The following is a 13,492-nucleotide window of genomic DNA, read 5'->3' on the forward strand; positions in this document are numbered from 1 at the left end:
GATGGGTAATCACAAAACTAGAATAATGGTTACTTTCGGGAGAAAGAAAGAAGAAAATGGGGATATAGAGAGATGTATAAAGGGATTTCTAAGGTATTGGTAATATTCTCTTTCTCAAGCTAGCTGGTGAGTACACAGGTGTTTATATTATTGTTATTCTCTATACACATAAATTATAGTTTTTTGAATGTACTTAATATTTAACACAAATGATTTAAGGAAGTAGATAGAGTCTATCCACAATTTCTCACTGGTTGTGACTCACAGTAGAGAGTAATGAAAGGAACAGGGGTATTGGGCTTTGGCATCAGGTGGCTTCAAACTCACGCCACTTATCAGCTGTACAACCTTAGGGATGTTACTGAGTCTCTGAGTAATAGGTTTCTCATCAGCAAAATGGTTTTGGTAATATTTATCCAGCAGGGTAGTAGTAAGGATTAAATGAAATAATTTACACAAGTCTTACAGTCGGTGCCTGGCATAATATCAGGGGCTTAAGAAACAATGCTTGCTGTTCTGTAACTTTGTCCATGCTTCTTCCCATTTTATCCCTTTAGAAATTTTCCATCTATGTCATTTGACTTCATTCAATTTGATTATTTCCTGCAAACAAAGCATTATGTGTGTGGGCTATGTCTTAATGTTTATATTTGAAAATGATCCTCAATTTCAATCCTCAGTGCCTAGCACAGGTTGAAACATGGAAGGAGACCAATAAATCTTAGCAAATGAATGAATGTAATAGGTAGGTGTTATGGGCTGAATTGTGTTCCCCCAAAGTTGTATGTTTAAGTCCTAACACCCGGTAGTTCAGAATGTAACTGTGTTTGGAGATAAGGTCTTTAAAGAGATGATTATGTTTAAATGAGGCCGTTAGGGTGGGGCCCTGCTCTGATATAACTGATGGCTTTATAAGAAGATGAAGGGATTCACCAGTGATGCACACACACAGAGAAAGGCCATGTGAAGACACAGGGAGATGATGGCCATCTGCAAGCCAAGGAGAGAGACCTCAGGAGAAACCAAACCTGCTAACACCTTGATGTTGGACTTCCATCCTCCAGAACTATGAAAATAAGTTTCTGCTGTTTAAGCCACCTACCCTGTGGTATTTTGTTATGGCAGCCCTACCAAACTAATACAGTAGGGCAGGTATATTTATCCCCAATTTATAAAGGTGTAAACTGTGCAAGACTTGTCCAGAGTTACATAAGCAGTAAGGGGGCAGAAATGATACTTGAATCTAGATGACAAATTCTGGTTCTTTCTACGATAGTCTGCTTCTTTTCAAGTTGTGCTATATTAGGATGTATCAATCTGCACACACTTAATTTTTAAATCAAATTCTTATTTTTATCAAAGTAATATAGGGGCTTGTAATGAAAAACAAGAGTCACCTGACTTTCCCCTCATCTAATATGGCACTTTTAACTCTTAGGTGTTTTTTCCCTTTAGTATTTGCATCTAAATAACAGACTTAGACAGATACGTTATAAATTTTCAAATCAAGACATCATCTACTAATTTCCAACTATTAAAGAAGAGTCTTTAATGACCTCAAAACTCTCACATACCCTCCCCCCACACTATCCCACTCCCCACTCCCTCCATTTTAATGTACTTTTATCACAATCTTTGATACTTTTCTTCTTCTTCATTCTCTCAGCTTTTTCCAGATGAATTTCTTTAATTACTTTTGTATTAGACTTTCCTCAAATATCTGATGATCCTTGGCTATCCATTCATATTTAAAAGAAAACCTATTTTCTGCTTTACTCTATACCTTTAGAGGCAACTAGCCCCTTCTATTTCTGACATTATCTGGGGTTCTGCATCAGGGATTGGCTTGTATTGCTGTCCATTCTGCTGCAGGAACATGGGTTTTAGCTTTCTTTTCTCTAAGTCAGTTATTGCTTGTCCATGTGCTTTCTGTCTTCCAGAATTTCCTGACATCCCTTTCCTGCTGTCATGGTCTCTACTGTTCTCTTTATATATATTTTTTTACCTTTTTTATTCCTCTACTGTTATCTTAGGGGGGTTGGGGCAGAAGTAGAGACAAACACAAGTTTTAAACCAGAGATCTACATTTCTAATTTTGACTTTTCTTGAATTCTTATTATTGGTCAATAAATAATTAGTATCAGCTCAATGCAAATGAATAAAAATATCCCTGGGTAACTTTTTCTATCTGCCTCTGTCAAAGCTGATTTTATACTGAACACCTCAGCTTGTATTATTTGTAATGAGTAATATAATAGTTCATACATAAGTATCACTTATGTAAGACTTTTGTGCTTAGAGCAAGGTGAGGAGGGTGTACACAGCATCACTTTGTTGTTAGTGAACTAATGTTCCCACTAAACACAAACACACCGAAACTCAGGGGTGTCAGGTCCTGAGCAGGACGAGGAGGGTGTGGCATGGAGAACCTGGTGGGTGGTGGCAGAATCTGAGCAGGGAGAGAGAGGATCTGTGCATGGGGTGGTCTGACATGGGGTGCCAGATCCCAAGCAAAGTGAAGAGGGCATCCATGCTGTGGGGTAGTCTGGGGTGAGCTTCCAGAGCCAAGTTGGGTGAAGGGGGGTGTCTGCATGTGGGGATGGCCTGGCACAGGGGTCAGAGCACAAGTAGGCTTAGGAGGGCATCCTCACAGGGAGGAGGGCAGTGGCAGCAGTGCGAGTGTGGTTACATCCCAAGGGATTGATCAAATAAGTAAATATATTAAGGATAGTAGGAGTCAGATTTCTCATCCTAGGAAAATGGAGTCATAAATATGGAAAGGGAGAAAACTAGAATAAACTCTGAGGATTGGAATTAGAAGTTATCATTGTGAACTCACGGATTGCAAAGTACCTGTATCTATATGACATCAATATCAATATTGATATGTACAGATAAAAATGTGTGTGTATGCATGTGTGAGAGTGTGTGTTCCCTAGCTCTGTCCATTGAGAGAGCCTGAGAGCTGTGAACACAAACTGCAGTCAGCGAACCTACCTAGATGCAGACCTACCTAACAGCAGTCACAGCTTAAAGGAACTGGGGCTCCTTGGTAATTCACCAGATTTAGCAAATAAAAATATAGTGAATATTTAGCAAATAAGAAATTATTGCATGGGAAATACCTATACTAAACATTTATTCATTATTTATCTGAAATTCAAATTTAACTGATTATTCTGTATTTTATATGGCAATCCTACTCCTTGAAGAAATGATTGCTTCCAACACTGGGGCAGGGAAAGCACAAGATGAGCCTGGAACATTTTGCTGTGGTAGAAGGAAAGTAAATGCTCAGAGAATGATGGGAAAAAATGACACAGAAGTTAATTTATTATTATTATTATTATTATTATTATTATTATTATTATTATTTGGCAGCTGGCTGGTAAGGGGATCAGAAACCTTGATCTTGGTATTATCAGCACCATGCTCTAACCAAGTGAGCTACCTGGCCAGCCCAGAAGCCAATTTAAAGGGGTTCTCACTAGCCAAATATGGGACAATTTAAGCATCAGAATAAATAGAAACAGATTATAATCCATTGAACAAAATAGGAAACCATGAGGCAATATTGACAAAAATATAAGGATAAAATGAAAGTTTGATGAGGGATCGGATATTTATCTAGATCTAAAGTATCTCCTCACAAAATACTTATTAATTCCAAACAGAAAAAAACCAGTAATTTCATTTTGGAGTTACTTCAATGTGGAGAAACCCAGCATATATCATTTTAATCGAGTGATTAAAGTGTATGTCATCAGTAATAAGACAAATCGAAATTGTCACCTGATGAGACTCGATAAGAACACAGCATCACTTTGCTGATATTCCCGCTAAACACAAACACCTCAAAATTGAAAGATGTTCCACAAAATAACTAGCTGTAATGTTCAAAAGTATCAAGGTCATGAAAGTCAAAGAAGATTGAGGAAATGTTCCAGACTAAAAGACATTAAAGAGATTGTGACAATTAAATGCAACACATATTCTGAAGTGGATCCTTTATTTTTGCTAAAAGGCATATTACTGGGAAAACTGACAAAATTTAGTGGGATCTCAGGATAGGTAGTATTAATTATCAGTATTAATTTCTTGATTTTGAAGGCTGTATTGTGATGATGTAGGAGAATGTCCTACATACATCCCCTTAAGCATTTGGGAGAGATGGGGCATTAGGTTGGCAACTTACTTCCAAATGGTTCAAGATAAAAAGATATTTGTGTTGTACTTGCCACTTTTCTGTAAGTTTCAGATTGTTTTAAAATAAAAGTTTAAAATGCTTATTTTTGGTTTTAAAAGGAAATGAATATTTAATCATTCTTACATATGGGTCTAAAAAAAGAGCTTAAAAAGCCACTAATGAAACATTTTTTGCAATGATGATGTAAGAGACTAAAAGCCAACCATCTGGAGATCACAAATTCATTTATTAAAAAATGCTCCTGAAATTAAATTGCTAGACTACAAGAAGCAAAAAAGAGGATTCTACATATTATTGATGTTTGTATGAAAAACACTGGGGGAAAATTGCTGTTTAAAACAAAAACCAGTGGTAGCTATTTCTGGGGTTTAGACAGTGGCATTTCATCTCTGAGGTAGGTGGTCCTTTTCCTTCTGGAAAATATCTTTAAGGGTGTGTCAGACCCTGGTAATTTCCCATATCCGTTCTTTCTGCTTTCCGTATTAACAGAACTGAAACCTCACTTTAGGCAATAACACCCAGCTAAATTACTTCTCAGCCTTCTTTAGAGCTGGAAATGGCCTCATGATACCACTCATCAATGAAACCTAAACAGAAGTATGCTGGAAATGCTGGGGAAAGAATCAATGCAGATGTAACTCCAGAGGATCAGCAGCCTATTAGTGACTCATTAGGCAACAGGCTTGATGATAAAAGTCAACACGACATGGGTGGCGATAAGAATGGCAAAGTAAGAGAAATAGCCTGGGTATCTATCTGATGGCATGGCTAAGCTGCTGCACCAACCTTGGACACCCTACTAGATGACTTTTTATTAAGAGAAAGAGTAAGCCCTCTGGATGTTTATGCCTGTTGGGTTTTCTTTTATTTGTATCTGTATACATTATTAATAAGTTTTATGGGCTTTTTTTGGTGAAAGGTAGAGACTCAAGAGAGTTGAATTGCTTGCTTAATAAAGGAAAAGGAACCTTGTGCTTAAGATGACTGCTCTAGAGAGATGTGAAGAGGATGTGGGGGTTAGAGGAGCAAATACAAGGTGATCAGAAGAGAACTAAGGAGAGACATACTCAGTGAGAAATTCTCTAAGGTTGCAATTGGCCAACAGTTTAAGAAAAATTATATCTGATATTGAAATTGTTTCCTGTGCTCTAAGTTGGTACACTACAGTAACCATTTGCTACCCCTAAACTTAAACGTTTGTTACATAGAAGTCTTATGTTAATAAAAGGAGAGAATAGTAGTGTCCAGCTCAAGGCACTGAAATAATTTGATGCCAGACACAGTGCAGATGGCTGGCTGTGAACTTTTCATGTGAATATATCTTCATATAAGATGGTAGGTTATGATATTTTATTTAGTTATTAAAAGTAACGTTAGTTCTGGAATGAAAGGCTGGAGAAGCTGAGGATATCTTCATCCCTGAAATGGAAGCCTATTGGTTGAGAAGGAAGCCCTGGAGGAGCGCTGATGTTGTAACATGTGGCAGTTCTTTCATAGAAGAGTCAACCTCTAAGGTTTTTGTTTTGTTTTCTCTAAAAGTCCCCTCCCCCCCCTTGGATTGGAACTTAGAACTTGTGTTCCTATGAAAATAGTATAACAAAAGGGAGTAGCTGTCTCATGTAAGGTCATAAAAGCTTATATAACCCAATAAGAATACTAACATAATTACTTGCTATTCTTTATAATGTTTCAAAATGCATACTTGGTACTAAACTCAGCAACTTAAAACAATACAACTTTACAGTCTGCTTATATCACTGTCTGATTGAAGTCAAGTAGAACTCCTCTAAGCAGCAACCAGGAATCTGTAATCCTTCTATCATGTGACCCAGTATCTTAACATCTTTTGTTCTAGCATTGCAGAGGAGAAACCACAAACTGATGATTTCATCGGAGACTTTAGGGATCAAGCCTAGAAGTGATACACATTAGTTCTGTCCACATTCTACTGGTCAGACTAATCACTTGGCCTCAACCTAATTGCAAGGTGGGCTGGGAAACATAGACCTCCTCTGCAGTCAGGAAGAGGAAAAAGGAATGTTGGCATCTGCACCTAGTTTGCAGGGTTTTTTGAAGACTAAATGAAATAACTTCACATTCTAGGTTCTTGACAAACGTTATGTCTTTCCTTCCTTTGGAATTCATCTAAGTATACAGTAGTGGTGGCAGGTTGTGGTGGTAGTGGGTTCTGGTGGCAAGGGACTCCTAGTGAAAGGACTTTGATAAAGGAAATTGGGTGCAGATTCTGGTAGACCTAAGCAGAAGTTCTGGTAGCCTGAAAGATGGATAGAGAATAAGAGAGGATAAGAACTGTGAAGTTAGGTCCTCTTGAAAGGATTCCTAGAACGTCAGAACAAATCCAAGGAGAGGGGAAAGAGGTAATAAGGATTTTGTCTGGGAGAAAGATCAGGGTCTTCCACAGGAGGCATGGTGGGGCAAAGGTGGAAGGAAGCAGTGTCTAAGAAAATGCACAGGTTACCTTCAGCAAATAGAGAATGCTCAGTACCTCAGCAAGTAACTCCCCTAAATGCTCAAGCTGCATGAAGTGGTGTCAAAGGTGAGTAAAAAAGCTACTGAAGACAGGTAGATCATCCTTCACTAAAAACACATAATGTTCCTAGTACACTTAAAATATAACATTTTTTAAGAGAAATGATATGTATAACAATTACTTCTAAATATTATTGGAGAGTCTGGTTTTTAGTTTCTCTAAAAATATTTACATTTAAATATGGATGAAGAATGCACTGTGTGAACCTTGATTGGATTCAGGTTGTGGGGGCAAGGGGCACAAACCATAAAAAATACTGTTAATCAAAATTTAAATATGAACTGGATTTAGATTTTATAGATTTTTGTTACTTTTCACAGGGTTAAGTATATCCTTTTTCTCAGGAGATACATGCTGAAGTACTTGGAGTGAAGCATCATGATGTCTGCAACTCAGTTTCAAATGGTTCAGAAAAAGTACTTAAAGCGAATATAGCAAAATGTTAACAATGATTTAACCTAGGTGAAAAGGTTCAATGAACATTCATTGTACTGTTTTTCAATGTTTCTGTATTTTTTAAAATTGCCATAATGAAAATTTGAAAAATGGCAAATCAGTTGAAGGTTTCTAGCATGTTATTTGCTTATCAAGAGAATAAAAGCAGTCATTCATTTATCCCTAGAATACATCAGATAATGCACATCAAATATTTTCAGATGGTAGTGATGGGGTCAAGTATTAAGCCTGGCACACACTAGGCATTAGACTGTAAGCTCCATGAAGCTAAGGACAAGGTCTGTTCTCTTTTTTCTCCTTCCACTATATGTCCAGCACTTAGCAGAGTGCTAGAATCTGATAGTAGGTGTTATGTAAATTTTTGTTGACTGAATGAAGTAAATATGAAAATTCTATGCTTATAATATTTGATCCTTTTTATATTTTCTGTATATCACTGCCTTTTGGAAGTTAAAACATAAAATGTATGAATATTTATATAACAGGTACCTTTGGCAACTCCGCTTTGATTTTCAAGTCAGAACATTTTGAAGCCTTTGCTATACAAAATTTAGTTACATCTAAGCCTACCTTAATATTTTTATAAATTTCTTTTAGCTGTTTTACTTAATATTTGATTTTGAAAATGATAGCTGGATTTGATTAGATAAAAATATTTCGTGAGTATTTATGACAAAACCAAGGGGCTTGAATCCTAGATTCCTCTGAAGCTTTTATGTTTAAATTATCAAAAATTTTTTTTTCTTTTCCTTTTTTGTCTTTTTTCGTGACCGGTAATGGGATCGCAACCCTCGGTGTCGTGCCCGCACCGCGCTCAACCAGTGAGCGGACCGGTCTCTATATGGGATCCGAACCCTCGGCGGGAGCGCCGCCACGCTCCCAAGCGCTGCACTCTACTGAGTGCGCCACTGGGCCGGCCCCCAAATTATCAAATATTAAGTGGTTTGAAGTTAGCTTATTTATTTTCTATTTAGACACAGTCATCTATCATTTTCAAAATCATTCTTTTTGTAAACCCAGATGATGAGAAAAGTAACACAGGGGTAATCTCTTCAGTCTATACATTTTCTAGGTTGATTTGTTCTTGTATTTTAAAATGTCATTAAATTGATATCCTCCAACATTTTTAACAGCACTATGAAATTATTAGGGATCTGATCAACAAATCTAAGGGCCTTTCCTGCAACATGGCACTACTAATCACTGCTTTCTTTTGTGAAACTTTTTTCTCAGTTATCAAGAAAGTATGGTAATTCTTCAAAGAGGAGATGGGGCCTAGTGACAGATTGGCTCTAAGGGATGAAGGAGAGAGTAGAGAAACCTTATCTTTTTTAGAGCAAGTTTTCTTCCATTTAATCTCCCTTTAGCACTATTATTTATATTAATTTTTAAAATTTTTTATTTCTATTTAATCAATCTTAATCTGATCCTAAAGGTATTTGGCTTAAAATAAACTTATTCAGTTGTAGAATAAGAGCTTTGCCATGTGGAAATGAACAATATTCTATAGGCTTAGGAATTAATTTAACTTATTGCTCCAGAAGACTGAGTCAGAGTGATATAATGACAATACAGTGTACTGTATTTGAAGACTTGGGGTGGAGTCCAGGCTTCCTATTTATTTGCTTTCCTGACTCTGGGTAAATCAATTTCTTTGGGTTTCACCTTCCTCCAATTTTCATATATCACTGATTCTAAATAAAGAGCTGAGAGATAAGAAAATAATAAAAATAATCAAATGTAATAGGTTGAGAGGCTGGCCCGGTTGGTTAGAAGTGTGATGTTGATAATGCCAAGGCCCAGGATTCAATCCCTGTATGGCCAGCTGCTCCCCAAAACAAAACAAACAAAAAAAATGTAATATATTGGGAATATTTGCCAAGCAGTGACATGGATGATATGTATTTGATATTAATGAGTAAGATTAAAAAAAAAAATCCATATACTTTAGTGGGGACTTTAGGAGGAATAAAAGCCATTATGATTTTTTTAAAGGCAATGAACCTGGGAAATGAAAAATACAAAGCAAGGAAGACAACAGAGAGTTTAATTACATAGATTCAAGAGAATAAAAATAGTCTTTATATACTCGTGGGAAGCTAAAATACAACAAATACAAAAACCAACATGAGTGATTCCTGCAATAGTTTAAGGGTTGAAAGATGAAATTACTTTGGAAGGTAAAGAATAAAAAAAATGTTCTATAGTTAAAACTTTTAAGTTTATAATGAAATTCATAAAAGATAAACTAAAATTATTCTTATTTTGGAAAGAAACTGTCCCAAATATAACTCAATTGGTGGCATTACTTTACCTGAAATATATTGTTCAAATGTGGACTGCAAAAGGATATTGAAAACTTAGGCATCTAAGAGATTAGGCATTAAAAAGATAATAACACACTTCACAAAAGAGGAAATCCAGATGGCTAGCTGACGTATGAAAAGTCCTCAACAGCATCAGTAACCAGGGAAATGCAAGTTAAAACTTTAAAACCAATGAAATGGTACTACATACCCACTAGACTGGCAAAACTGAAAAGGACTGACGATACTGAGTGTTGTGAGGGTGTGGAGCAATGGGACTCACACATGGCTAGCATTAGTGTAGCACTTCAGAAAACAGCATGGCATTATTTAAGTTTATGATACACATAACTACTCCCAGGTATATGCCATACAGAAACTGATGTAGATGTGATGGAATACATACACGAAGAATGTTCAAAACAGCATTTATAACAGCTCCAAACTGGAAATCCAGATGTTCATCAACAACAGAATGGCTAAACAAACTGTCGTATATTGCTACAATGGAACACTGTTAATATGCAGCAATTAAAGTGAACTACAGCTATGAGTAACCTGAACAACATATGGATTAAAAACAATGTTGAACAAAAGCAGCAAGAACAACACATTACATACTATATTGTTCCATTTACATAAAGCTCAAAAGAAAGGGCAAAACTAAACAATGTTATTTAGGGGTACACATGCTTGTGATGAATAATAAAGCAAGGAAATGATTATCACAAGAAAGTTAGAATAATGGCTACCCGTAGGAGGTAGGGAAAAAGTTGTGTTCAGGAAGGTCACCAGGGGGGCTTTTGGGGTGCTGGCAATATTCCATTTCTTGACCTGATTGATTGGTTACATGGGGGTTTCCTTAAAAATTATTCTTTATACTGTAATAATGGCTTTAAGTACTTAAATTATATTTTTCAATAAAAATGCTAAAAGTAATTGATGTACTGTAGATACCATTTCTAGAAGGAAAAATTTTGCCTGATAATTTAGCTTATGCAATCTTTGACAGTAAAGACCATTAACATGGGATAATAAAACACTAATTAAATAGTGTTTCATAAGAGCTCACTTTCAAGTGTAGGAGTCGAGAACCCTATACAAGTATCCCTTTGTTATATTTAACATAGTATGCAGATCTTTATCATCAACAAATTGATGAACCCAGAAAATAACTCTGTAACCTAAGAATTCAGACTTTTTGGAATTTTCAATTAATTAGCTGTTTTCTTCTCTGGATTAATAAGCAATAAAAGGAATCGAAGAGATGCAGACCAAATTGTAAATGTATGAACTTCCTCCTATCGGTTGCCAGTTCCAGCTGTTTCCTCCTGTTATCAAGCTGTGTGTCGAGGTGGGTGGAACTTGCCAATAAGCTATTGCAGCTGTTACTTCTTAAGTAAGTGGCCCAAGGCACTCCTTAGTGTCATTCTGTCCCTCAGTGCTAAGGTTCTAAGATGGAACCACTGACAATGGAAACATTAGGCTGCTGAAAAACCCTATGTGGTACACACTTTTCTGGAGGTGTTCTCTGCTGGGTTGCAGAAATCTGATGTATCTATTCTTTTCATTCAAAGCCCACAAAGCTTAAACTCTGAGGTGCTCAGTTTTACAACATCCCCTGTCTGTGTTTTACTCCTTTAATTTCCAGCATTCCACTGCTGTAAAACAGTAAAAAGGACAAAAACAAAATTTTGTAGCCATGTGTGGCAATCACCGGTGGTCTGATTCCCTGTGAATCTCATGCGGAAGCATATGCAAGGAGATCGGTCATGTAAAGACAGTAAAGTCTAGGGTAATTTAAGCAGGATGTTTAACCTGGCTGTTGGAACTTCAGGTAAAGGGCAGTAAGTAGAGTCAGGTGCCACTTTGTGGGTCTCTCCTTGCTTTTGCCCCATCCTCCCTGCCCCCACCTTTTCTGCAGTATCTCAATAAAAAGGAGCCCTGTATTTACCTAGCGTAAAGTTTCCTCGTCTACTGTTTGCATATGGTGGTGGCAGTAGTGGCAGAACCCTGAGCTTCCCAAGAATGCCTATAATACCACCCCCACCCCGCTACCTCCCTCCCCTTCCCCCGCCGTGGAAAGACTTGTAATATCCATTACTGTTTCTTCCAGAGGAGGTAGGGTACGCCAGGGTTCAGCGACAGTACTGTGGATTCTGCTTTTACCATTGCTGCTACTTTAATCTCATTGTCACACTATTCACCAGGACAGGTTCGAGATTTCTTAGGATTCTGGTCCTTTTATCTTAAAACTTCTTTTCCTAGAAAATTACATTTTAAACTTCAAGTTTTTTACTTGAATTTACTTCTCAGGACAACATCTGAGAGAAAAGCTGCTTAATAGTGATAATATTTACTTCAGATACTTCAGAAAGGAAATAGCTTTTAAGTCAGACCCGAAACACAGGCCAAAATTTCTTGATGACGGTAACGGACACGGATGAACAACCCAAACCAGCCCTCCAAAGCTCCAAACGATAAGAATGATTCCTAAAAGTGAGGCACTAACAAATTCTCCCCTTGAAAAACAGTCAAAATTCCTTCCACTATATCCCAGAGGATCGTTCTCTCCCAGTCCTCCCCTCTCCCTGCCCTAACAACCTCCCGGAGGATGGTTTCCATACCCTTCCCGGCAATTCGCTTCCTTCTTCACTAAAGACTCAGCTTGTGACTCGTACTCAAGCCGCACCCGTTTCCTTTCATGACTTGATGGGGGAGAGGGGCGGTTTACAACTCTCATCTTTACAATGAGCTGCAGTTTACAAAGCGCTGGCACTTCCATCATCTCCTCTGGGCTCCGCGAGTGCCACGTGAGAGAGGCATTCATTCATTCATTCATTCATCAAACATTTGCTCGGCCAGACCACAAGTTATCCGGCTCTGGGTCTCACCCCACGCACCGGGAAGGGTGGGGCGCTCGCTCCTTGAAGCAGGTGCAAGCGGATCAGGCTGCAGAGCAACTTCGTCATCAGTCCGGCTTTTCGAGGGCTTCTTTGGGGCCAAATGCCTCACCTTCAGGTGGTGCGCAAGCAGAGCCTAGCTGCGCGGCCTGGGCCTCTTTGCTCCCAAAGGAACAGTCCCCACCTGCCCTAAAGAAACCTGCTACAGGGCACGCTCTCCCCGCCGCCCTCGGGTCAGGGGTAAGATCAAGCTGCCGCTTAGGCTCGACTCGGCTCCTCCCCTTCCTCTCTTCAGTTCTGACGCGGCCGTAGAGGCGGTGGCGGCTGAGGCGGCGAGTCCGGCGGCCCGAGGCGCACCCACTCGCTCGCCGATCCCCGACTTCCTCTTCCCTCCGAGCGTCATCAAAGCGCGCCAGAGTCGCCCTGGGCCGGGTGGTTGAAAAGGGGGAAAAAGGCCCGCGGAGGAAGCCTCGGAGCGGAAAGAAGAGGGAGGGGGAAGGAGAGTGGTTGCTAGGTGACTTGCGTCATCGGTAGGCGCCGTTCTCCTCCCGCCCCTCTCTCTGGAGTGAGGCGAGAGCCCCGCACAGAGCGAGGGAGACAGCGAGCTGAGCTCCGGGCGCTACCGCTACCGCCGCCGAGAGAGTGAGAGCGAGGGAGCATCCGAGAGATCCAGCCCCCTGCACTGGCCGCCGCCGAGACCTCCGCCCTAACCTGGGCCAACGGGAGCCGCGGCCGCCCTCCTTTCCCCCCTCACCTTCCCGGCCGGCGGCAGCGGCTGCTGCACACGCCGGAGTCGGAGCCCGAGCCGGAGCCTGAGCCGGAGCCGGCGGCTGGGGGCAGGGAGGCAGCTACGGCGGGCTGGGACTGGGTGGCTACTCTGCGGTGAGAGGACGCTGAGGAGTGGTCGGAGCTTCTGTCTCGTCCCAGGGCGTGGGGCGAGGGACCCCCAAGGTGTAGGGAGGGGGGTCCCAGCCGCAGCGACACATGCGGGAGCCAGGAGCGGGGGCGGCGCCGAGCGGAGCCGGCCGGGTCCCCCGCCTCGCCGCCGCCTCGGCCACCCGTCCGGGGC

At 40.0% G+C, this 13,492-nt stretch overlaps 1 pseudogene; it reads right to left on the reverse strand.

Annotated features, from left to right (window-relative positions):
* Nucleotides 1-13,492, reverse strand: part of LOC103590377 — a 96,615-nt pseudogene that overhangs the window by 49,949 nt on the left and 33,174 nt on the right.

This window comes from Galeopterus variegatus, unplaced genomic scaffold (genome assembly GCF_000696425.1).
Source record: "Galeopterus variegatus unplaced genomic scaffold, G_variegatus-3.0.2 Scaffold808, whole genome shotgun sequence".
NCBI lineage: Eukaryota > Metazoa > Chordata > Mammalia > Dermoptera > Cynocephalidae > Galeopterus > Galeopterus variegatus.